At 52.4% G+C, this 25,393-nt stretch overlaps 1 protein-coding gene across 5 annotated transcripts in view; it reads right to left on the minus strand.

Moving 5' to 3' along the window:
• Positions 1–25,152, minus strand: part of RIN2 (Ras and Rab interactor 2) — a 280,543-nt gene extending 255,391 nt beyond the window's left edge. For 4 of the 5 annotated variants that reach the window (XM_082307212.1, XM_082307208.1, XM_082307214.1 and 1 more), the window contains exon 1: positions 25,074–25,152. The gene's annotated coding sequence lies outside the window, so the exon portion shown is untranslated. The remainder of the gene's footprint in view (positions 1–25,073) is intronic. The other variant, XM_082307213.1, reaches the window with a different exon arrangement.
• Positions 25,153–25,393: the final 241 nt, after the last annotated feature.

Consider the following 25,393-nt stretch of genomic DNA (forward strand, 5'->3'; position numbering starts at 1 on the left):
TTTTATGACAATTAAATGGGGTCCACATTTCCCTGCTTGCCAGCACCGGCCTCCCCACGGTATGGCTGGAGGCAGCTCGACATCTGCCCTACGGGCACAGGCTGCGCTCCTGTCAGCCCTTGCAGAAAACAACTCAGAAACTTGGGTTCGTGTTTTGGCAGATTCAGCGAAAGAGGAACCGACGGTCAGCTGCGGTTTAACCTTTCACACGTGGCCGCCTATGAAACGGGGACCTCACCCGTCCCGTTGGAGGCAGGAGGCACCACCATTTTGGCCTGGCAGCGTCCCTCCCTGCTTTAGGTGCTGGCATGAGGCAGAACCACCACCAAGAAGCGCTTCAGCACCCAGCAGCAGGGACATCACCTCAGCTGTAGCATCCCGCCACGGCAGGGCTGCACGCAGGGCATCCCACCACCACCGCGGCCAGGCGGCCGGACCCTCTCTGGCTTCCACGGCCCCTTCCCACCTGAACTGGTGAGGTCCCACCTCGGGCTGCCACAACATCTGCAGCAGCAGCACCGGCACCACGGGCTCACTTGTGGGAAAGGCACAAGTATATTCTGATCCATAAACGTTGTGCAATCACATCCCCAGGACAGTTTCAAAAAGACAGATGCAACAATCACTAATTCTCTTTGAGAACAAATCTTTTGCAACATGTGCTTTTGGCTTCTCATTTCAGACTGCATCTTGCAATTCTTTATTCACCTGTTCTACAGCAAAACTTAGGCTGACTCGAAGCTTCACATCAGCTGCTAAAGGCTGTGGGGTCTGAGCCCCTATGTCACTAAAAAAGGGTCCCATCCTTTGATTTCAATATACACTAAATCACAGCCAGCAAAATGTAGAACAAAATTCTGATATTCTGCAGAGGGGCTAGGAGAACAGCAAGGAATGAGCAAAACTCTGCTTTCCAAGGAAAAGTAGGAACGGTTATAAAAAAGCAAGCTACCAGTTTTCTTTCTGAAAACGCAGTATTCAGAATTGGATGATTTTTAATGGGAAACATGTCAAAGCCATTTTTTCATTTTCTCTGCAGAGATAAAGACTACTAAACATCTTGCATTAACTACATTGTCATTTTGTTCAGGCCAGTATACAGATCAGACATTTTTCTTATAAATGTTGTAGCTGCTGGCTTTATAACAAAATAATACTGTGACATCTTTAAAAACTTTGCTACAATAAAGAGTTTTTCCAAAGTTCTGTACCATAGCATATTTCAAAGTGGGTGAATTATTTTTTTAAGCACTGAACATCACCGCAAGGTATTTTCCAAAACTCCAATTACCCAGCACCAGTTTTACATTACTAACTCAGAAGCCAGGTTCTGGAGAGCTTTATTTGTGCTTCCTCCCAGAGATATTCCCACGGACAATACGTATACGAGTCATTTTTCCCTGTCTTTGTGCCTGTACGGCATTTCATAATACAAACAGGACAATGAAAAAGGGTGCATTTCCACTGGCCATGTCTCTTTAAATAAGACAGGGAGCACATTAGTGTGTGTTTGCTGGGAGCTCCTGTCCCTGCCAAGTTGGGGCGGCAGTCTGGTGAGAACAGGCTCTCTAGCAAGACTGCTGATCTGTTCTACTTATGATCATGAAAATGAAATAGAGTGGAAAGAAGTACTGATCAAATTGCTCAGAACTTCTGAAAACGCTGCGTGTGTGACCCAGATCTCCACGTGGGAACTCACAAGCTCCTTACGCTATTCCAGATGGCTCTGGCTGGAGTTTGCAACTTATGGCACTGCAGAAACACAGCTAAACACATCCTGATCTGCACTTTTCAGCACGAAGGATACTACACCATAATGCTATACAATATACCGATGTTCCCCAATTGCACACTGATCTCAGAGAAGTGTATTTATATTTTCAGCATCAAGGCCCAGGAACCCCACTGAGCTGGAAACGCGGCAGGACCTCGGAGCGGACACCCGGTTTCTAGCGGGCACAAAGCAAGCTGGCGCGGAGGTCAGGGTCCGCCCGCGCTCCGGCCGGCCGGACAGCGCGGGGGCCTTCGCACGGCCAGCCCACACGCCTCCGGCAACTGAACGGCACAAGGACACCCAAACTCACCTCCGGAAGGCAGGATACAGGTTAGGGGAGACGACGATTTTACACTGATGTGAAGTTACCTGCCTTGCGCTCAGCCACGTGGCTCCCCAGCAAAAACTACTTCCAGACAGGTTTACTTAACACACCTACACAGATGAAGAAAATCCTTTTTAATCTTTTTATTGGGATTAAAAACAAGTGTAATTGCCCCCTTCATTAGGATTGTTCGTTATTTCTGGTCCAGCAGCTCTGAGTGGCTCTAGACGGGAGGGGACACCACCCCGCACGGCACCGTGTGCAGGCAGCCCCTGCCCCACACGCTGCACTGTCCAACTGCACGACCAGCAAACACAGAAAGCTCATGTTAACCACGAGGCCAAGTATTTAATGCATACATACGTACAGCCTCTCCTCTAAGTGTCTGCCACCACATCAGGGAGAGAAACGTATTAGCATCTTGCTCTCCAAGCTGCTGATCAAAAAACCAACACCCTGCACATCCCCATCATTGAGATCAGAAGGTCATTTCATTAACCTGGCCATGAAGCGACCAGGTCATTTCATCCAAGCCTCCAAAAACACCCCTAATTATTGAAAAACGACAAAAAAAGAGGTAAGAGGAAGATGAGTGCATAAATCGGGGTCTGGAGGTCTGCTAAGGAAAGGTCGTGGAGAGCTCTCCTGGATCAGGCTGGTGTACAGCAGTAACTCAACCCAAGCACATCACAGCCCTTCCCATCCGAACCAGGGCTGAGTCAGTGGACAAGACAACTTTAAATTAATAGGGGAGGATTAAAAAAAATGCCCAGGCATGATGATCAAACTGGGATAACTCCTTGAACTTCGGTGCAGAAACTGATTTACAGCAGCGGCGGATTTGGCCCAAACCGTTGAAGCGCAGAAAGGCAAGGAAGACAAAAGGTACTGGTGAGTGGCAAGCTGGAGCGGCGAGGAGCTGAGAGGCCAGGGCTGGCCCAGCCAAGGGGACGGATCTGTCACCACAGCCTTTCACAGGCATAATGCACTGCTGCGAACGGCTTCGCAGAGCTGGCAGGTATCCGCGGCTCTTGCTGACAATAAACTACTTTCTATGCAAACTGCTAGATCCTGCTGGCCGAAGCCAAAAACAGCACAGCTTTTCTGAAATATGCTTGCCTTCCCTCCTCTCTTGTCTCTCCCTTTTATCTATTGTTTTGATGGTGGCAGATTCGGGTTTTGGAGGGTTGGTTTCACACACACACCCCCCTTCCAACTAACTGAATTATCACCCTCTCCCTGAAATTTTCCTCCAGCGAATGCAACAGGGAGATATTTCTGGGGAAGAAAAAAGCTGGAACAACCAAGCACAAGCTGCCACGTTAAGCTAGCAGGAGAGGTGGGGAGCAGTGGCGTGGTTACCTCAAGACAGACCAGGTGAATCCTCTCGGCAGAGCAAAACCCAGCTAAATTAACTGTAGTATCACTCCAGAGCTGCCCTTCCACGTCTCTGCCCTGCGCCCGCGGCTGCCGGCCCCCAGACCTGCAGGTAAGCACCCAGCCAGCCCCCGTACGCGGGTGTCTCCTAGCGCAATCAGATCTACCGCAGATCGTCACAGCGCGATCTGAGCTCGACTGCATCAGCATTGCATAAATGGATTACCCTTCTTTGTAGGCCGATTTGGGAGATGCTTTCTTCCCAGATTCAGCAGCAGCAAAGACCATAAATAGAGCATCCTCAGGGGCGAAAAAAACAAAAATCTACACCTGGCTTTGAAGAGCAGCCTGTTCCTTGCATCTGATTTCAAAGCTGTGTTCCCACACATACTGATCTAGACAAAAAGGGGCAGAAGGGTAGGGAAACGTGTTGGCCAAGCCACCACCGTTGTTAATATCTGTATAGCACAAGTAGGGCACAGACGCCAGAGCAAAGTCACAGGCACTTAATAAATAGGAGGAGGTCCCTGCACCAAAGGCCTCCAAACCTAATTAGGTGGGAGAGCACAAGACGACGCAGGTGCAGAGCAGAGGAGCAGCTCGCTCAAGGAAGACGGCAGGCAGGCCGGCGAGCAGCACTGCGGGAGGAGCGGCAGAACCGGGTACGGCAGCTCAAAAAAGCTCAAAAAAGCCTGCACAAACCAGGCACCTGCCAGCACCAGGAGGAGGCGGGGAAAGCGTCTGCAGAGGTCGCTTACAGAAGTCTTTTCAGACCCTGGGCAAGACCGGTTTAAAGCTGGCGCATCGCAGGAACGAGGACTTGCCCATTTTCACCCACCGATGGAAGACACCAAGGTGCGAGATGCCAGCCAGCGGTGCTGGGAGGGGACCTGCCCCAGGCCGTCAGCCAGGTGAGGCAGGACACGCAACGGGAGACACAGCTGGACAGAAAGCCCACATCAATTCCCTGCTGCCGAGCAGCACCGAGCCCCGTGCCCACAGACCTCCTCTCCTTGCCACTTTTGCAAATCCCCATGGAAGAAGTCCTGTGGCTTTGGCAGATGAAGAGCTGCAGGATTTCTCCTGCCCCAGCTCTTGCAATTCATTTCTCAAGACTCACCCTCCAGCCAACAGCCATTAAGCTCAGACAGACCTTCCTGACAATATTCACCCTAGATGCCCCACACCTTCTCCAGGGGACTGACTCTGCAGCCTACCAGCACTTCTTGCCTTGCCGCCCCGCTGGCACTGGTGCCCCGCACAGCTCCCAGACCGTCCCAGCGGAGCTGCTGCCTCCTCCTCCCCTCCACACCCCTCCCACAGCCTGCTTTCCTACCAGCCCCTCCGTACCCGCGCCCACCTGCCACCGACAGCCCTCTGCAGTCTTGTACCCCCATCCCCGAGCCTGCTCCCACTTCCGTGGAAATTCTGTACAGGGGGGCAGAAAAACCAACTTTGGTCACATGAAGCACTTCTGATTTTTCAGTTTTATCACTACACAGCAACTCAAGTGCCAGCCACAAAAATCAAACCGAACAGCCCCACAAGAACAAGACGAGAGTAGCACTGATGCCACGTGGCCCCACAACCCGGAGATGTGGCAGGGACAGGGGAGAGGCAGGTTCAACCCCTCTCCAGGTAACCTGGGGCAGGAACGCCACTGCAGCTCTCCCCATTGCCCAAGACAGGCTCCACCCGCCAGGGAAGATTTTCCCATGGAAGCTGCTCCTCTGGGAGAGGTCATTAAGTTTTAACCGGAGCACAGACAGGCGCCCAGCCACCACCCCACACAACTTCACCTTTCCACTAACAGGCCAGGCAGCAACACCTGAATCTAAGCTCCCGCCCAGCCAAAAAGGGGCAGAAACAAGGTCTAAACTCTCACCGCACCCCCCTCCCCAGTATCTTTCTCCCCCATTTATTACAATTTTTCTATGTGACCACCAGCAGGAAAAACAAAAGCAGCCCCCACAAAACGCCCATACACAATTATATCCCAAATGCCTCTTGCTCTCTGCTACAGAAATAAATGCAGCCTTCATTAAAGATCCAGCCTGGTCTCAGAGGAGGATCACAGGCCTGGAGGGATGAACTGCAAGTCCTCCTGGTCTGCCACCAGCAGTGGCCACACAGATAGTCTTGGTCCAAACCAATCCTTCTCTCTGCCAGTTTGAAGACCCCTTCAGAGACATCAGAGAGGCTGACTCTCTGAGTCCAGAAACCTGTCCCAACCTCAAACACATCACACGGTATCACAAAAAACTGCCTCTGTACCCCGCTTCCACCATGTGCACCCTCAGAGGAGCAAGGCAGAAGACCAGGTACCCATCTAAGAACAACACAGCCTCCGTGCCCCCATGCACCTACCATCTCGGCTCCCAGTCCTCCCTGCTGAGCCAGACTCCCGTGTATCTCCAGGCAGAGGCTCACCAGTCCCCTCCCAGCCAAGAGCACAGGAGCCCCCCAAGGGCCCCAAGAAGCTTCTGCCCCTCGCAGCCACCACGGGCACTCACGAGCCACAGCTGGAGCGATGCTCCAAACACAGCCCAGCTGCTGGCTGGGAAGGCAGGGCACGCTCTGAAGGTCAGACAGCTCTACAGCTCTCGCAGCACGACATGAAGAACAGCAAAAACGTGACTTTGGGCTTATTTAAACTCTGAAAAGCTACATACCATCTGAAAGTGAAATTTCCACATGCATTCTGCTTGAGTCTTCCTCTGCTCCCACCCTGAAGGCAAAGAAAACTTCCAGGTCAGGCACTGCTTTGTAGAAACCCACTCACAGCAGTGATTGCTCCTGAGGCTTTCAGTCACTTCAGGTGGGGTCACCCCACTGACCTCTGCACCTGGGATCGAGGAGCAACGTGCACCGCCCTCTGCCCGGAGCACCCACGGGTGCTTCTGGCACTCCACGCATCTCTGCTGGCGGGTGGGGGTGCTGGGCAGCACCCGCAGCTCTGAGGTCACCTGCCGTGCTTTACACAGCAAAGCTCAGGGGACAGAAAAACATCTTTGCTAAAGATGAAATCTTGAACTGTTCACTGCAGCATTTCAAGAGTAATACCATCAAAACTCCCCTCCCAGGCTGGGCAAAGCAAAGGCAAACCGCACACAAACCGGAGCCTGTAGCCAGAGCACGAGGCAGTGATTTAAGGGACTGAAGTTTAATTCCCACTCCGCCACAAACTTGCTGTGACCTTAACCAAATGCTCGCTGTCTCCGTCACCAATTTCATCCCCCACCTGCTTCAGCTCTGCACAAGGCCGATGCAATACCTGAAGGCATCACAGCATACGCAGTATGGCTCAGGAAGGCATTGCCATAATTAGGAGGACAGACTGAAACCTAGATGCTGCGCGATGCAAACTAACAGTTTTACTGTTAGGGACTCGGGTGCTCTCTCATGCTCACCAGTTACATGGCGACAAAGCAGTCTCCTTCTCCGCCCTCAGCAGCAGCAGCAGCACCCCTCGTCACTGCCGCAGAAGCGGCGATGACCGGGCTCACCGCACCGTCGGGGCCGCCAGAGGTGAGGGAGCTCCGTGCCGGCAGCGCGTTAGGCACCGTGTCAGCCCTGGAGCCCCGCCGTGGTAATCGTGCCCTGACCGCCGAAGGTGCTGGAGCGTCAGCGGCCCAGCTAGCCACCGAGAGGATGCTTTAACCTTGAGCACGCTGCTCCTTTTTCGCTTGCTTCAAAAAATTGCAAAGTCTCCCCAAAACTGATTTTAAGTAACTATCTGCACAGACTGCACGTGTTCCCATTTTACCTGTCTTTTCACATCCCCAAAAGTTATAGGTAAAGCCAAAAGCGATAGCATCTTTTCCTCAAGGAAAGCAGAGGAGAAATTAGCTGAAAAAGTCTCTTTCATTAACAAGAAAGTATGGAAGAAGATTGTTTTTTCTCTAAATGTATGAGCTCCATGACATTTTATATTGTTATAAAACAGGCATTTTGATACAGGTTTTTATTTACACATAAACAGGAGGGTTTTTTTAAAAACACTAACCATTAAAAAGCTAGCTCTTTTTAGGTCTACTAGTTCTCCAGGCCAGTAAAACACCTCCGCCTCAGACCAGCCATAAGGTATAACTCCTCTTTTAGGTAGTGCACAGACTCCGTGAGAACCCACGGATTTCTGCATGCACCTCCCCACCATCCCGAACAGCGTTCGTTAACTGAAAATTTCCTGTTTGCTGTCTTGTGCCAAAAATTGTCACTGGGTATGCCATTTATTCCAGGCTCCCTTGATTGTTCATTACCAGTTTGTGCAGAAATTTATGTTTTCTTTATTATTCACATCAGCTTGACCATTAAATTGACCATTCCCCCCTTCTTGCTTTACACGTAAGTGCAAAGGAACCGTTCAGCACCTCATAAAAAGTACTGCTTTTTAAATCTTATGGTGCCTCCTGTGATTCATCTCCTCTCTAAACTAAACAGTGTTTTTCTTCTTACGATAATCTTTTCATGCTGCTAATGATTTTTACAGTTTTCCCTTGGACATTCCTCTATGCCCCTGTGAAACCACATGCGACACTCGGTGACAGTTTCCCACTGATCTATACAACAGCACTCAGTATTTTTAGCCTGATTCTCCGCTGTCATCTCTCAGGGGTACCGTAACTCTTCCGCTGGCACTCGCATTTCATTAACATTTCACCTGTTACAAATGGAAGGTCTGGACGCTGCTGATACGATCTCTGCTGCTTGGCAGCTGCTGACTGCCAGGCGTGATTTCCACTGCGCCCTGGCACAGTACATCTTTCCTGACAGAGCCCTTGCCCATTTCTTCTGCCCTGTGACATTCCAAAAATGGGACAATCTCCTAATACCGGCCAGCAAACTCTGCTTGTGCCTCCCGCTGCTTCTGTGGCTGTCGTAGAGGTGAATTTCAGGGGCAGATAAAGCAGCAGCCTTTGCATTACCCTGCTGTAGATGCCAGCACTTTTTTCCCCCCTTAATAAACAGAGAGGAAGTTTCCAGAGGTGTAAAAGGAAGAGGGGCCATAAATCCCCATTCCCTAACAGATCCCCAGGGCAGCTCCTCTCCCTGATCCAAGCTCCTGCCCAAGCATCCCCGCTCAGCCCCGCTCCCTGCAAGGGACGCCAGGCAATCCCAAAGCGCCTTCAGCCTCCCTGCTCTGTCCTTTTTCCGCATTTCACCCGAACTCTCTCCGAGCTCCCTTCTTGTGCAAGCAACCTCCTCAACTCAATTTACCAAGCCTCCCTGCTCCTGGCAATCCAAAGGCGCTGCTCAAAATCTCCCCAGGCCGCTGGCCAAAACACGGCCTTTGATGGAGCAGTGAGACCAACAGAGAAAAGGGCCCTCTGACTTTGCAGCAGAAGAAAAGAAACCGAGGGCAAGAATCCCAGCAGCGAGAGCGTGTTATGGGTGCTCGCACCACAAGTCACCCAGGTCATCCCAGGCTACCGGATCAAACTCACGCATCACGATTTCCTTTCTTCGTGGCAGACAGCAAGGAAAAAATTAGTAACAACAAATTAAAAATAACCTAAAATTGATTTTCCATCAGTAACAGTGCTACTTTTTATACAGTTCCAAAATCCCGTGGCTGCTTGAACCTGGAAATCAGGACCTTACATGGCTGAAAAAGCAGTAATGGAGATCCTCACCGTTATCAAACAGACCCTTGTTTCCTGGAAGGCTTGGGTAACGTGTTGCAGTAAGAACGTAATTCTCTGGAAGAGATATTTATCTGTTATAAAGCAGTGAAAAATGGGTTGTATTCCAAACTCACGTTACAGGCGCAAATACTTGGGGTTTGGTTGGGGCTTTTTTTGTTTAGGAGCTGAACATTCACTGCTCCTTCCCCCACGTTTATGTGTTTCTCTCCTAATTCTGAGCTGACATGGTGGGAGGAAAGACGGTTTTGGGTCAGATGAAATGTTTTAGTCAACCTGGAATAAAGTATTTTATTTTGGTTTGGTTTATCCCCTTTTACACTTTCAGCTAAATATAATTCTGCAGAATTAAATTTAGTCTGAAAATATCATAAAGACATGCTGGGAAAGGAAACATAGCAGATCTCCGTGCCTCCCCCCCCCCCCCCCCCCCAAAAAAAAAAAAAAAGAAGAGAAACCATGACTTTTTCCCAGTTAAATTCTAAAGTATATTAAAAGCGTCACCCTTGCGGCTTGGCCTGCACAACCAGCATTGAATTTACCCTGCAAGCCGAGGGCCCGCTGTTTGCGCCTGCTTCGCCCACCCAAAGACCAGCGGGCCAGGCAGCGGGCCAAGGCTGGAGGGGAACCCCAGCGGAAAGGGCCGCGCACCCGAAAGCGGCGTCTCCCGAGAAGGTACCGGCGGGCAGCAGTCTCTGCAGGGTCCGTGGCCGAAGGCACCCCAGCCCCAGCCGCACCGTCAGTGCCGCGGGCAGCGCGGGGCTCCAGGCTCCGGGGATGAGCTCCCTGCGGAGAGGGACGGGGTGGCTCAGCCTCCGCGCACGCAGCGGCTGGGCAGCCCTGCACCCCGCAAAGCCGTGCCCTTTCTCGGCTGCGTCCAAGGAACAAGGAGCTCCTCTGGCAATTGCGCTACCTGAGCGGACAACAAACAGCTCAGGATACAAGTCCTAAGGTGTAAGCCCATCCACGGCACGGCCAGGTGAATTCCTCAGATGAGGAAGGGCAGAATCTGTGCCGAATCGCCTCCTCCACCTCTTCCCCGCACCTCCGCGCCAGCTCCCACCGGAGCCTGTGCCACCCGCGCCCAGCCAGGCTCAGAGGCGCTCCTTCAGCCTCTGCACCGCGGCAGCGAGGCTGAAGAAGGCGGAAGCCCGGCGCTGGCCGCGCTGAAGGACGTGGCCCGTGGGCCACCTCGGCTCTCGGGGGCTGCAGAGAAGGAGCAAAAGGCCAGAAACGGAACAGATGAGAGGAACGCACCAAGAGCGGGAGCAGATCCTGTTCCCTCAGTGAACGTGACCCTCCCGTGGATGACGGACGGAACAGGCCTGCTGTGTCCCTCCAGCGAGCTGGGTGTTGCAAGCACTAAAAATAAGCCACCCCTTTCAGGAAAAAAAGAAAACAGAAAAGACGGTCCTAAGCCCTGGCTCCCAGTCTGGTCTCTAAACACCAGAAAGCTCTGATGATAGGGGAGCCATCACAAAAGAGCAGAAGAGGGGCTTTTTTTCATGCTTTTCTCCACAAAAGATAAAGGAAAAAAAATAGACCTTGCAAAAAATAAACAAGCAAGAGGGAAAAGGGAGCTTTTGTGTCCGATTTCAATACAAACATGTTTTTCAATTTAAAAAGACTATTTCTCCCTTCCCTTTGCCTTACAACTCTTTCCCCCTTGTGTTTCCCTGCTACTACACTACATAAATCTGCAAGCGTTATTTGTTTAATCATTATTATTTACTGCTTCCATAGTGCTGGAAACATGCTAGGCACTTTGCAACATGGAGACAAGGTCTCAACCCCAGAGAATACATCGACTCTGGTATTTAACTGCACTGTACAATACCGACTCTGGATTTGCTCCCTGAAAGCACTCCCTACGTGCTGTGAAATTCAGGAACACTCACTGACAGCCGGACAAGGAAACCCAAAGCAGGAACCCCCACCGAGAGACCTGAGGAGATGCGCAGGAGGGCAGGCTGGACTTCTGCAACCCTCACAAATCTCCCAGGCCTTGCACTAAGGCATTTAACTAACTGCTACACCGGCACAGGTAAAACTGCAGCAGAGCTAGCACGAGAACTGGGATAAAACATCATGAAACGAGAGCGTGGAGGAGATGGGAGATGTGAAATGAGCAGTTAGGGACACGGGTGTGAATTTAGGCCTTGCAGATGGGCAATACCTCCCCTTCTTCTGTATCTGTTCAGAAAACCCACGAGGCTCAACTCGCCTTATGTTCTTATCACAGATAAGAAAGCCGGGTTCTTCTACAAAGCCGACAGAAGCACAAGGCTTCCTATGCTGCTAGATCAGCAACTCCGTCTTAAGAAAATGAGCAAAGCACCAGTTCCAAGAAATCTTCCAGGTGCTATCAGCATCTCCTCTCCATCAACCCTCAACATTATCCCTTCTCACCCGTTCTCCAGCCAAGAAACATTTCCCTCTGATTACCATGAACTGTGCCTACCAAGGGTCCCTGCTGCACACAGGTCTGCCCTCATTCAGACTGATCTATGTGTCACTAAGCCAGGTTGAAAATTACCTTAGTGACAGAGAGTGTTTTCCCTATGGTACCCGCTTAATTAAATATTGAAAGAGCTATTACCTTTCAGGGATGCCTGTGCACTGGCTGTGTCCATTATTTATAACATAATGTATTCATTATGCATTTTATCCCATGCTCCTATCTGCTGATCTCATAGCAGGTCCTTAAAAACAATTTCAAGCAATTAATCCTACCTTAATTACAGACAAATATATATAGAAGCCCCAGGACATCTTTCTTATATTTATTAGAAGTAAACATATCTAGAAATAAATCTGGTAATCAGGAAAGGGAGGGACAAAGCCCACCAGGCATGGGAATCACAGAGGGGGAGACAGGCACATTTTAATCAGCCACAGTAAAATCGCCAGCTTTGTCTGTCTGGAAGAAATAAGACGTGTCCTGCTGCGGCTTCCAGCCCACAACAGGTTCCTCGAATAAAAATGCACCGCTAGACGCTGCCTCCTCTGCCCTCCTTCAGGCTGATGATCCAAGGCAAGGCTTATCACACCAAAATACCTCCTCCTGCCTCCCACGGCCCTCCTCACCTCAGGCCACCGGCACAGCCACGCTCCCAGTCAACAGGTGTCACCACCGCGCCATCTCGGGTTGTCCCTTGTCCTTCCCTCCTGCAGACAAGGTTGCCCGCAAAGCCCAGGCCCATCTTCGCCCGGGGGTGCCCGGGGAGGGTGCGTGCCCTGCAGCGGGGCAGGGAGAACGCGGCCAGCCTCCCGCCTGCTGGGCTCTGCTTTGCACCCGCGGGGCCGCCTGCCGCCGCCCCACGCGAGGAGCTTCGCGGGGGGCTCCCTCCAGCAAGAACCGGGCCGCTCGGCCTTGCGCATCTCTGCTGGCAGACCCCGCGTTTTAGTGCGGTCCTCCAATTCTCTCTCCCACATCCGTACCGACGCGATGGCTACTGAAAAAACTTGCCAAGGGTTGGTGGGGTCATGGAAAAAAGGGAAAAGAAAAAGAAATAATCTTTAGACACAATGAGGAAGCACCTAGTAAATTCCCACATTTCAGCTCACGCAGGAAACACATTGTAATTTTGGAAACGCTAGTTTCAGCTCAGCCCTGGTAATGTACAAGAAAAAAATACAATCATCGTTAATAGTCCTATTTTGTGCAACTTCACTGGCTTCCCAGAACTAACTCCTAGCTTTAGCATCCGCACTGGGAAACCTCACACTTCAGAGGAGTTTGCCTGCTGGTCAAACACAGGGATCGCAGCTTCTCCGATGCCGAGCGCATGGGTCAGCTCTTGAACCGAGGCACGCCGCTCGACAGAGCGCTTTCCCAATTCCCCGGGGCGCGGCGCCCGAGGAGGGAGCAGGCGCCCTCCGCTCCGCCCCGGGGCACGGCGGGCATCACAAGTCGGGTGCTGTGAGCGGAATCCGAGAGCGGTAAAAGTCCCGCACGGATCTGCTTCACGTAGGGAGCCTCTGAGCAAGGGAGGGCGAGGGAAATGGTGCGGCGGTGTAGAGGTGCACTGCAACCCCCCGGTGCAAGCCTGACCAAAGAGACCTTAAGGAATAACGCCAGAAGGCCAGAGCTAGAGCAGCCCTGTCTTTTCTGATCGTTCCCTCTCCCCCCATGGAGAAAACAGCACAAGGAAGACAGTGGTCTATGATGCCATCTCAATATTCAGAAACATGGAAAGCAGAGAAGAAGAAACATGTCATGCTCATCCTTGAAAAGAAGTTAATGAAAACGCCATTCCAAAACCGAGCAAGGACTCAAAGAACAGGATCTTTGTCACCCTTGAAATCAATACGGAAAACTATCACTGGCTTCAACGGCTTTTAGACCAGCCCTCGAACATACTGTCCGGGCGATATTAGCATGTGAACCTTCTGAAACATTTCCAAGGGGGGGTTCTGTACTAAGCCTTGACTGAAGTCTGTAGAGACTCCTTTGCAGCCTGTCCCTGCAGGCAGATGCTGCGAATGCACTCCCTGCCCAAACCGCTCACTACACTCTCCTCACCTGCGGAACGGTTCCCTACCCGCTGAAAAAGGCCGAGACAAGCCCAAACAGGTACCGGCCACCAGCAGCACCTCAGCCCTGCTCCTCTGAGAAATGAGCCTGGCCCAGCTCAACTCGGTCCCTCACCCACAGAGAGGAAGGGCATCTTTCTAGGAAAATTCCGAACTGGAACTTTACAAAGTATTTTAAGGAAATAAATACTACTATAGGAAGGAAAAAGTTTCTATTTTTAACCAGAGATCCTGGCACGAAAGGGTAGTACTCCACATCATACCAGAATCAAGTGTTTGACGCTGTCCTTTCTTTATAAGGCTCTAAGAACAGCAGGACCCTCCAAGAAGCGGTATGCATTCTTTATTTACCCTGAAGCGAGACTCTGCAGACCCGGGTTTAATTCACTGCTCTGCTATTAGCCCGTGAGGTGACCTTGGATAAGTTGTTCTGTCCAGATTCTCAGCTGGTGTCAGCTGGCACCGTGCCACCAAAGTCAATTTAAACAATTTGAGACTCCGGCCCCACAGCCCTCCGGTCCTCAGCCTCCTGCGCAAACAGCCCCGCCAACCCGCGCCAGCCCTGCTCCCCGGACCCTTTGGAAGCGTACGCGTAAGTGACAGATAGCGGCATTAACACAACTCCTGCTTCCCTGGGAAACTACACGGCTTTCACTGAAATGAAACAAAAAGCCTTTGTTATTTTTTTAAAAGAATAGCCTCACGATCAAGGCTTTAAAAACAAAACCACCAATACTGTCGTTTCATTTTACAGTCTGTTATGCATGAGCTGATGTAAAATCCCTATGGATTTTAACGTTAGCACACAGTAATGGGTGGTGACTGATACTTTTTTTTCATTCTTCTCCTTTTAAGTTTCATTATCTTTCCAAAATCTTCTCCAATTTCTCTCTCAACTTGCTTTCATCACCAGCGGCGTGCCGGAGCGCTGCTTCATCACACCGAGACGCCGAACGCCTGATAGCCTCCCGCAGGAAGGCTGGATTTCAGGAGGGGCTTGGGAGCCACCAGATCTTGGGCTTTTCACCACAGGAAGCTCCTAAGACTGGGAAACTCTAGACGTAGCCACACACGGCTCCCGTCCCTTCGGGTGGAGCGGCACCTGCAGCTCCTCCTTGGTCTTACCTGACACCAACCAGCCTGGGGTGCTGCGACCCACGAGAAACGTGTTTTATCTGACCAAACACCTGACACCCAGGAAATCTGGGAGAGGAAGGGATAGCAGGAGGTCGTGTGGCTTCGGGGGACACCACCAGGCCACGGGCTGCCCACAGCTCGGTCCGGTCTGTGGCACGGACGCCCTGGGAGGCAGCACTCGGGCACGTCACCGGTCAGGCACACGGCCACTCATTCCCAGGATAAATCTAGGAAAGTACCTCTCGCATAAGTCCTCTTACAGGTCTCCCTCACCCTGGACACAGCATTGGCTCTGTCTCTGCAGCCTTAACTCCAGCGAGAGGTGCAACACCAGCTACAGCCCACATGGCGATGGCTCCTGAGGTCTCCCAGGTCCCCTGAAACACAGGGACAGCCTCCCGGCAGCGAGCAACGCCGAGACAGCACTCATGCGACCTCTCTTTGGATCGTTTTTTGACTCAAGAGGCTCTTACATTACTCAGTTATGCTTGTGGAAAACTCCTCCACTTCTGAACAAGCTTGATTTGTTGCCTCCTCTGATTTAGTGCAAGAATAAATCCAAAGAACATGAAACTCCATTTATTTTACTCTGTCAGCAGTAAAATTAACTTAAGGTGGTTTTTTTAAGTATCACCTCTTCTTCTCCCTCCCCTCCAGCGACATTGCTTTCTGAGGAGTCCACAGCAACAACACCTTGCCGTGAACACAACTGATGTAACCTGGTGAACAAGCGTACCACGAACAAGCAAGCTACGTATGACAGCTTGCTGGGTTGGAAGGAAGCTCTTTGGGACAAGGGTCTCTTTAGCTCAGTTTTCACAACAGGGCTTGTGAGAATGCCAGCACTAGCCAGTACATTCAATATTGTGGCAGGATGGTCTCTGCTCACCTGGGCCTGAGACGCAAAACCTGTGCTCCGTCAAAAGGTCTTAACCACGGTCCATACGTTGGTTACGCCAAGGGACCGGTCCACCCACCGGTCAGCAGCCTACATCCCTGGGAGGACTTTAAGCCACCCCGTCAGCGAGATGCCGCTGCGCAGCCCGGTCAGGCTGCGGTCCGCAGGGCTCCACAGCGTCCTCCGCCCCGAGCCCTGCAGCGGCACCACGGCACCCTTCTGCAGGGAAGGGAGCAGAACGCCTGTGTCTGGTAGGGCTGCGGCCAGAATCCTCACCAGCTGCGGTACTGCACGGCCACTTACCGAGCACAGAAGCAAGGCATTTAACAACTCTTTTCTACTTGCCATCGCCCTGTGGAGTTGCACATCATACATACCTACTCTTTTTTTAACAACAGAAATCAAATGCTATGAGCCATTTAGTACACGTCATTGTGCATAACATCAGCTGACGTGGCTTATGTTCTCGTTTCCCCTAAAATGAACTGTTGCACTGTCTCAGCGTGTGCAATGTTCATTTAAAAGAGTTTCTGTCCCGTTCTTCCCGGGAGCTGGCAACAAAATACAAATCAACTATCACAAAGAGGTGCACCGAGAACTGGAGGGCAGATCTTCTCAGAGGAGAAAGGAATGTCCATGTAAGGCTCGTTTCTCCTCCTGCTTTATGTTACAGGATGTTCTGGCCATCTTAGGGAAAAAAAACAGCCGAGTCTATCTCTGAATGAGAATTATTTTAATAGCAGACCCGTCAGTTGTTCGTAGTTCAGTTAGCACGCTTTTGGCTTGCATATCAAAAAGATTATTTTCCTGGACTTTAGCAAGCTCTTTCCTAATCGAGCTATTAAAATTTGTTTGCGGTTCTCATTTGATAGGTGATGCCTGCTGCAGGAACCAACACTGGGGACGAGCCTTGGTGTACCGAAGTTTCCTTTAGAAGAGCATGCTCAGCACCATCCAAACACGTCTTTCTGCTCTTCCACCACCGCAACAGATGAGATACGCTGCACTTACAGAGAACGCCCTGGCTGCGCGCTTGTTATCCCTCAGCCAGCGCGGGGCCACAAGAGACTTCCCGGGGTTGGCCTGCGAGGACACGGCAGGACACCGTGGACTGGTGCACAAACCCGTCTGCAGATCTGCACTCCGTGCGGGGCTCTGCCATTCCTGTGCCAGGAGAGTCCTGCAAACTCCTCTCATATCTCAGTTTACCTACTTTATAATTCGAGGACTCATTTCATCCAAAAAGGCTGTGGACTGAGGAACGGCTTGAGTGAGGAAGGATCTGGTTAACCTTGTACACACACGAGCCCACTCGAAGTCAACCGGATTACTCCACACGCTGCAAGTCAAGCGCTCGCCCCCTGGATCATGGCCTAACTGCCTATGGACACACAAACATGGCTGGTAGCCAAAGTACCGCACACACTACTGGAGGTATAGAAAGGTCAGACCAGACTCTGCATCTCAGCCACTTAGCACAGCTGCTCGGCTCACAGCTCAGCAAAGGAATGTTTCAAAACAACAAAATCTGTGCCTCCGAACCAGTTTTCACACTCCCTTGTGCATAGGAGCGTTTTTTCCTTTATGAAAGGTACATCCCCTTCTCTACGCACACGCTCACATCCACCGACGCGGCATCCACGACCTGCCCTGCCAAAGGCAGCCGGCGGAGCGAGGGGACGGCGCGGAGCGGGAGGTGTGACGGGAGACACGCTCCCACTCCCCTCTCCTCTGGGCCCACGGGCAGCTTCCAGGTCGCAGGCAGGACTTGGGGACTATCTGCTTCCCACAGGCAAGGCATACAGGCAGATGACATTCAATCCCACCTCTTCGGCGGTCCCTGTTAGCCAAAAAAGTCCATAAAAGGCAAATAAAGTCCCAGCCAGCACTGTCCCACACAGCCTTCTCCCTGGATACCACATCTGGGCTCCTCTTCAACGCCTCCCTTTTTTCAGAAGAAAAAGACCCAGGACTTCTCCCTGGAGCCCTTGTGCAGTGCTCCTAGTCTCAGGAATACCATCAAAAAAATTCAGCTTAAACATCTCTGTCCACATCAAGGTTCAGCTTTTAATGCAGCCTGCGGTTGTCTCCAGTTCCTGTGAGCTTCTCTTCACTAGCCCTTGTTGCTGGATGCACCGTCCCATCCTCCTCCCTTTCCCTCCTTATCCTTCCTTAACCCCCAACAACCAAACACAGAGAGAAATCCCCTCATTTCCAGAGTTTTCCCAGCCTGCTCCTAAAGAAAAGCTTAGCATCTAGAGATCGTACCCATTTTACTTTTAAATCTGAGTGCTAAGCTGAAATCCAGCCATGCTATGGTACGAACACATTGACTGCATCTATTTGATGTCTTACGGAGGTACAGATGTTCCTTTGATGTAGTTGGCTCCATTGCCGAAGTGATGGAGGCCTCAATGCCCTCCAAAATCCCCGGGTACTGTGGGCTAATCCCATGGCCATCTCCATATCAACGCCGCTCCATTGCTATTTCCAAGCTGACAAAATCAGATCTATGTCTTGCCTGAACGGGCACTTTTCTGACTGCTGTGCAGACTTGACCTTCTGTGGAAGACGATGCAAGAAAAGATAACGTAAACTTTGCTGGGAGACAAGATAAAGGGAGATGGAACTGCCCCTTAGGGGTTTCGAGTAGCTAACTGCAAAATCCCGAATGAGGATGCCCTTGGCAGTAAATAACGCAAGGACAGGCTGTTCAGAGCTGGAGGAGAGTCTGACAGTCCAGCAACGATTCCACGGAGAGGCAGAGGTAAAACACCTTCATCACTTTAGGGTCAGCCAAGAACCCATTCATGAGCTGCAAATTACACACATTTACCACTTTCATTTTCGCAGTACCTGCTTTGATGCTGTGAGTAATGCAGCTTTGCTGCAGACCAGCCACAAAGATTTACTCACTGCGCATCCTTACTCTTCTGAGAGCGTGTCTACAGGACACGATGATGAAATGGGCAGGACTATAAACATCCTGCCCACACCTGGGCATGCCCACTGCTTCTTCCCATAAAGCCACAGAAGCGGAAAAAATTAGGATGAGGTTGCCACCGGCTCTTGGCATTGATCTGACTTGACTCGTGGTGATATTAAAGGTAAAACCTAGAGCAGAAGAAAGCTTTTGAAAATCCCCAGTGCTTTCTACAACCCCACGCTTAAAGACTGGTCTAGAGAAGGACATGGAAGACAAGGCTGGAAAAAGCAAACACCCTTTTTTTTTTTTTTTTTTTGCAAAAATGCACCCCTGCAACTCAACTGCCCAGTTGCCGGCTGTAAAAGCGGTGTGCCTCAGAAGAGGCGGCCAAGCACAGCCCTGTGACAGCAAGATGCAGCGACGCAGCTCCCACGGCAGCGCAGCAGATGATCCCTGTGCCTGCGGAGGAAACCTGCATTTTCGCAGAAATTGCCTGAAGAAGTTGCACTGGTTTCTAACTAACGGCAATAACAAGATGCATCCCTCAGGCTCTATGCTCCATGAACCCCACGTGGTTTCCATTTGTAAAAACAAGACTCCAAAGTTTTCAGTGCCAGGTTTTGTGAGACCTGGCTCTCTTCTTCAAGTCTTACTTCAGGGAAGGCTCTATGAAAACTAAATTTTTGATGCTTCCTTGTAGATAGGAAAGCTAGAACAGGTAACTTAAACCACTGCAAAGGCACAGAAGCCAGAAGAAGAAAAAAGAAAAAAAAAAAAAAGATTATTTTTCTAGCTACCATAGAGCTGCCATCAATTTAAAGAGAGAAGGACAGAGACAAGATGGAGAAAAATGCCCTGGGGCAGACTAACGCTTAGAAGCAGGGTCAGCTCCAGGGGTGGGGGGAGTTTTCAGGGCTGGCTGCTGATCTCCTGAGTGACCCTCTCCCATCCCCGGGCAGATTTTTTTTCACAGTCTCACTCCCAGGAGGCTGCAGACATGAGTACCTGCCATATGAATATGTGACAGGTCTAAGCGAGCCTTTCCTTTTGAGAATCTTTGACCAAAAATGGACAGCCAGGCTTCTCAACATTAAGGACCATTTAAAATTAGCAGCAGGAGGGAACTACTAAAAAAGGGCTTAGACAAAACCAACAAACCATGCCCACCTCACCATAAGCTCTGCCATTCTGACCATGGCCAGCACCCAAGGGCTCTCTGTTCAGCCATGGCTCGTTAAGATCCCTCACCAAGTCATTTTAGTGTGCTAATTTGGCAGAAAACTTCCTTTATTTATGCTGGGCTAGTTTTCTGCTGGGTTCGCTTGCTGAAAAGAGGCCACCGAAACTCCAGAGCCCATGCAAAGAGGGGCAAGGAGGGCAGGAGCAGCCACAAGCAGCAGACGGGGCAGGACTGAGCATTTACAGCGAGATCAGCATCGGCAGATGTGGAGCCACAAGCCTACCTTCCCTTAACAGGCGTTGAAGAAATGATGACCGTTGAGTTTTTCTGCTATTCACCGCCTCACAGCCTTGTGTTGGCTCCGTTTATGAGCAGCTGGGGAGGCCAGCAACCTTTCGCCTTCATGCCCTGCTGAAGCCAGAACTCCCAAGCATCCTGCATCCACATCCTGAGGACCAAGATCCCGTGATTTCAGGTGCCACGCTGGAGCTTACCTCAGGCACCCCCCTTTGGCAAGCTGACCAGCCTGGCACGCATCCTCGCACTTCTGTAGCATTTTAATTAAGTGGACTCCGAGCACTGGCAGGTACGGAGATCTGGACATTTTTAAGGCAGTTCTCCAGGGAGACCCTGCAGCAAGCACAAATTCACAGCCAGGCATACAAGCCCTGCTCTGTCGATACCATAAGCAGACACTGAAAGTTAAGCACATCTTTAAGCACGTTCCCCCGTGCCCCTTCCAAGCACGGCCGCACGCCTCGTCCCTGCCGCTCCCCGAGCTGCACGCTGCTCAAGAGAGGACCTCGCTCTCCGCCGGCTGTTGGTGCAGGACCTTGAACAAGTACTAAATAAATGAACAAGTCATTTCCTGCAAGGCCAAACAAGCTCCCTGCCAAAGAGGTCACATACCACGCTCTGGCCTGATGCCTCTCCCTAGTTTATGAGGGTAAATTCCCATATCCAGGGGTCCAACGATTACAGCATTACATCTGGGCTAGGATTACTCTCGCCGAAGCTAGGATTACGCTTCACTGAAGAGGTGAGGAAAACAACTGCTTTTGTGCTTTCATTGCATGACCTCTAAAGTTCGGTTTGGGTTTCTTGGTTTGCACAAACCAAAACATTCAAATGAAATCAGGGAGTTTTCGCTTAATTCCCAGCTAGAGGACCAGGATCTGTCACACCGAGGTTCTTCAACGCTATTTTGGCAGCAAGGAGATCTGTAAGGAAAAGCCCTCTGAGGCAGGGCCCGTGACAAAGCGGTCGGGAGGAAAGAGCCCACGCGGTTCAGCCCAGTCTGGTGAGCTCCTCCAGCCAGCGCCGGGCTGGAAGGCAGACACGCTGGGATCTTCGCTCCCCATCTCCCACCACGCCGCCCAGGATCGCTTAGAGGCTTTCTGTAAGCATTATCATGACATGGATACTCTCACACACACACCCCCCCCGCAGCCCACAAGAAGGACTGGGCAACTATCAGTCCTGTAAAAGCAGCCTGAGCTTTGGATTTGGAGTCAGTCTCCGAGCGAGTCAAAATGCACCTGGCAGGCCCGGCTCCACCATTCTGAATACTTCACTCCCGTCAAGTTAAAACAAGACTTAAAAGCAACCCAAATCTTCCACGCTTGAATCACGCAGGCAACTCCGTTCCCTTGGATGTGCCCATCCCCATGAGTAAGGGCTGCAGAATCAGCCCCCAGCTTTTCCTTACCACCCTGCCAAAAACACGGGCACACAAAAAGAAGAAAAGAAAAATCCCACTGACTGATGCCCCTGCTATTTTTGCTGTCCATGACAGCGGACTGGTAAAAGGCCTGACTCAGAAGCCTCCCTTGAAAAACCTGAATCATCACAGTTTGGAAGATGGTCTCATGTAACGAAGGAGTCTCTCTTCCTCACTCCTCCCTCCCTTTACAAGAGAGAATTTGAGTCAGACTGACATGGGGGGAGGGGAGAAAGAAAGAAAGAAAAAAGAAAAAGAAAACTTCATGCCTTGCTTGGCTCCTTCTGCAAGGATGGCAGAGTCCGGTAGAGGTTTGGAAGTGACTGCTACTGTTCCAGTTAATGAGATGTTTCTATACCTTTCCTTCACCTCCAGTCCCCTTCAGCAGACCAAAAAGCATCTGGCAGTCCAGCGGCTGGCAGCTGTATTTCGGGTCTGCAGGGCTGTGTTTGATCTCGGTTACACTTCTTATTTACCGGCGTGACTTCAGGTCAGAGCACAGCCGCGGACTTAGACTGCCTGGAAGAGAGAAGAGGCGCCCCAGCTGTATGTTCACTGCCCCGATGAACTTCGTGAGCTGGGATTTCTTCTTAATTTGCACTGTATCTATTTTTGAAAGCCTGAGCCTTGTACAATATAAATATCTTTGGAATGACCTTCACGTAAACATTATAATGTTATAACACATTGTTATTACACATCATTTAGCATCAGGAGATCTTGAAATGACTTGAAAAAGAAGGCCTCATTTTAGAGACCCAGCCAAGTGAGACATGGGAAGATTAAGCCACCCAGCAAAGCAGTGGGAGCCACCAGAACAGAATCCCCGATCTTGCGCCCTATCCTCTGGAGTCGCCCACTGCAGACGGTTTATCAATTACAACGCTGTGGTTACCTGCCTCCTCGAGAACAGCTCTAGCCTATTCCTTGCAGGCAGATACAAGCACATACACTTTCCGAATGAGGCTTTGGCACCTCGCACCCCTCTGCAAACAGAGGCCACCCGTGACTCGAAAAGCCGTGCTCCTCCGGATCCAGGCGGTGGCAGAGACAGTGGCTGGGGGGAAAGGGATTGACTAAGAAAACCAGCAGCATTAGAAGCGAGAATACATCATCTAAAAAGGTGATTCAAGCCCAGGGTTGCTGGGCTGGATCGCACCTCGATGCAAAGGCTCTAGAGGAGCAGCAATCACTCCAGCATCCCCACTGCACCCCAATGAAACCTATGCCCAAATTCCGCCACCGTCAGCCTCTCTGGCATCGAGGATGCAAGTGAGCTGCGTGTCAGCCGCGTACACTGCGTACACTCCAAATACCGCAACCCCCTGCTAGCGAAAACTACCCTGGGAGCGCAGGGTAAGGCTGCCGCCTCCTGCCAGGGCGGCGGGAAGGGAGATGCCATTTGATGGAAAAGCACTGCAGTCTAGTCAAAAGTTTGCATTTGACCTTAAACCACACATTTGTACATGGGAAAAATATTTAAATCACTAAATCAAAACGCATCTTTCCACCTCCTATCTAATCGTGACACAAACTCCAGAGAGCATCAGGCTGTTGGCTGTAAGCGAGGTTCCAAGAGAGCCCGGTCCCTTAGGCCCCACGAAGAGGCGGCCGACGCAGTGGGGGCTGTGGAAAATTTCCACCTGTGGAACCATTCTTCTCGTTGTCGCTCCCGTCTCTGCACGGCAGCAGATGCACAGGGTGCCGTGTCTATTGCACCGAACGCTATTTCTCATCTCTCAGATTAATTTTAAGCTAACTCTGATCACAGCAGGAGATACTCTCCCAAACTGAAGCAAAACAGAGAGAGCCCTGACAGAAGTTAGCAGTGCCGGCTGGGGAACGCTCTGGGCGATTCAAGCAAAGCGCAGACAAATTCACCTGCAGCACAGACCTTTACAGCCTGCGCCGCCTTGACTCAGTGGATGGAGCTCCCTGCCGCATCAGCAGGAAAACCGCGTTCAAGGAGAGCGAAACACGGGGCGGGAACCCACACTGCCCTTCGGAGACAAGAGCGCGCTCTGTGCCCCATTTAAAATAGGTCTGAAATTTGCCTTTGCCACCTAAACTACAATTTATCGTGTGGCGCAGGCGAGCAGCAAGCAGCCAGTCTGCTCCGCTGGAGATGGCTCGGTTTCCCACCGACAGAAAGCGGGAAGAGAGAACAGGTCTGGCCCCGCCGGCACGAGAGGCAGAGTACACCAGAGGAAGCAGCACCTTCTCACCAGCCGTCTTTGGAGTTCATGTAAAAGAAGGACCGGTATCAGTATCGTACATCCGCACATACTGTGTGGGTAGACTTAAATATAGTTAAGTACAGGCATACACCCCTGTTTACTTACAGCGATGCTCATGTCTGCCTTTCCTGGCCTTACTTCTCAGAAGCAATCACCACGTTCATGAAAAACAAGCGTAACTTTTAGAATACATATATATAAAAAAAAGAAAATTTGATTAATTTAAGAGCATTAAAGTCTCAAATCCTAAAAGCCCATCCAAGCATTGTTATACTCCATAAGAAAAACTGCGTTCAAGTCTTAGTTGGTGTTTGTGCTCTTTCCTAAACATCAGAGCATTCCTTACACCATGCTGGACACCACGAAACCCTTAAGACGGGTCTGTTTATTTAAAAAGCAAATTCAAGTCAAGGAGGGGTACGCTCTCCTTCACTTAAAGGAAAATAAGCCTTGCGTAAATTCTGCTTACACTCACATATTTGCAATGCAAAAAATAAATTGCTTGCTATCACCCTCTGTGTACAGCTGGTTACAAAACGAAGCAGGAGGCGGCCACTCAACACCCGAGACCGACTGTCACTCTTCCAAAAATCCCTTCCTCGCAGAACGGCACAGGGGAGCCCATTCAAACCGCCCGAGCCTCCCCGGCGGGGCCGCGGCTGCCCCCGCCCCGCAGCCACCCGGGGCCGGCACCGGCGGGGGCTCCGCCGCGGGAGGCGAGCGCGCCCCGGCCCCCGCTGCGCCCGGGGCCGGCACCCCCGCCGCCGGGGCCGGCGGGGACCGGACCCGCTCCGCTCCCTCCCCGGGCGCCGGGGCCGGCGGGGACCGGACCCGCTCCGCTCCCGCCCCGGGCGCCGGGGCCGGCGGGGACCGGACCCGCTCCGCTCCCGCCCCGGGCGCCGGGGCCGGCGGGGACCGGACCCGCTCCGCTCCCGCCCCGGGCGCCGAGTCCAGGAGGGACCGGACCCGCTCCCGCCCCGACCGCCGCGGCCGGGAGGGAGCGGACCCGCTCCGCGCCGCCGAGCCCCGCTCCGCCGGCGCTGCCCGGCTGCGGCCGCAAGCGGGCGATGGCCCCGGCCCCGCGGCAGCTCGCTCCCGCGAAGTTTCTCCCCTCTCCCGGGGGCCGCCGCCGCCACCCCCCAGCGCACACCCGCACACCGCCCCGGCCCGGGCAGGGCTCGGGCTCCGGCACCGACCCCCGCGGCGGGGGAGCCCCGGCTCGCCCCAGCCGCCGCGGGCTTCGCCTCCCCGTCGCCGGCGCCCGGGGAGGGACCACCTCCGCGCAGGTGACCCCACCCGCCGCCCCCCGCCGCAGACTCACCGCCGCGACCGGCCGCGCAGCCGGCCAGCAGCAGGGCCAGGGCGGCCAGGGCGCCCAGCTGCCCCCGCAGCAGCTCCCCGCGCCGCCTCCGCCGCCGCCGCTCCGCCGCCGAGGCGCCCATCGCGGCCGCTCCGCTCCTCCGCGCCGCGCCGAGCCCAGCCGGGGCTCCGCAGCGCCGCCCCCGCCCGCCCCCCGCCGCCTGCGCGCCGGCCGCCCGCCCCACCGGCCCTGCGCGGCGCGGGCAGCGGGCGCGGCCAGGCGGGACGGGGAGGGGAGGGGAGGCGACGGCGGGGGGGGCGAGGAGAGGAGGGACGGGGCCG

This window comes from Platalea leucorodia, assembly GCF_965183815.1.
Source record: "Platalea leucorodia genome assembly, chromosome: 3".
NCBI classification, from domain to species: domain Eukaryota; kingdom Metazoa; phylum Chordata; class Aves; order Pelecaniformes; family Threskiornithidae; genus Platalea; species Platalea leucorodia.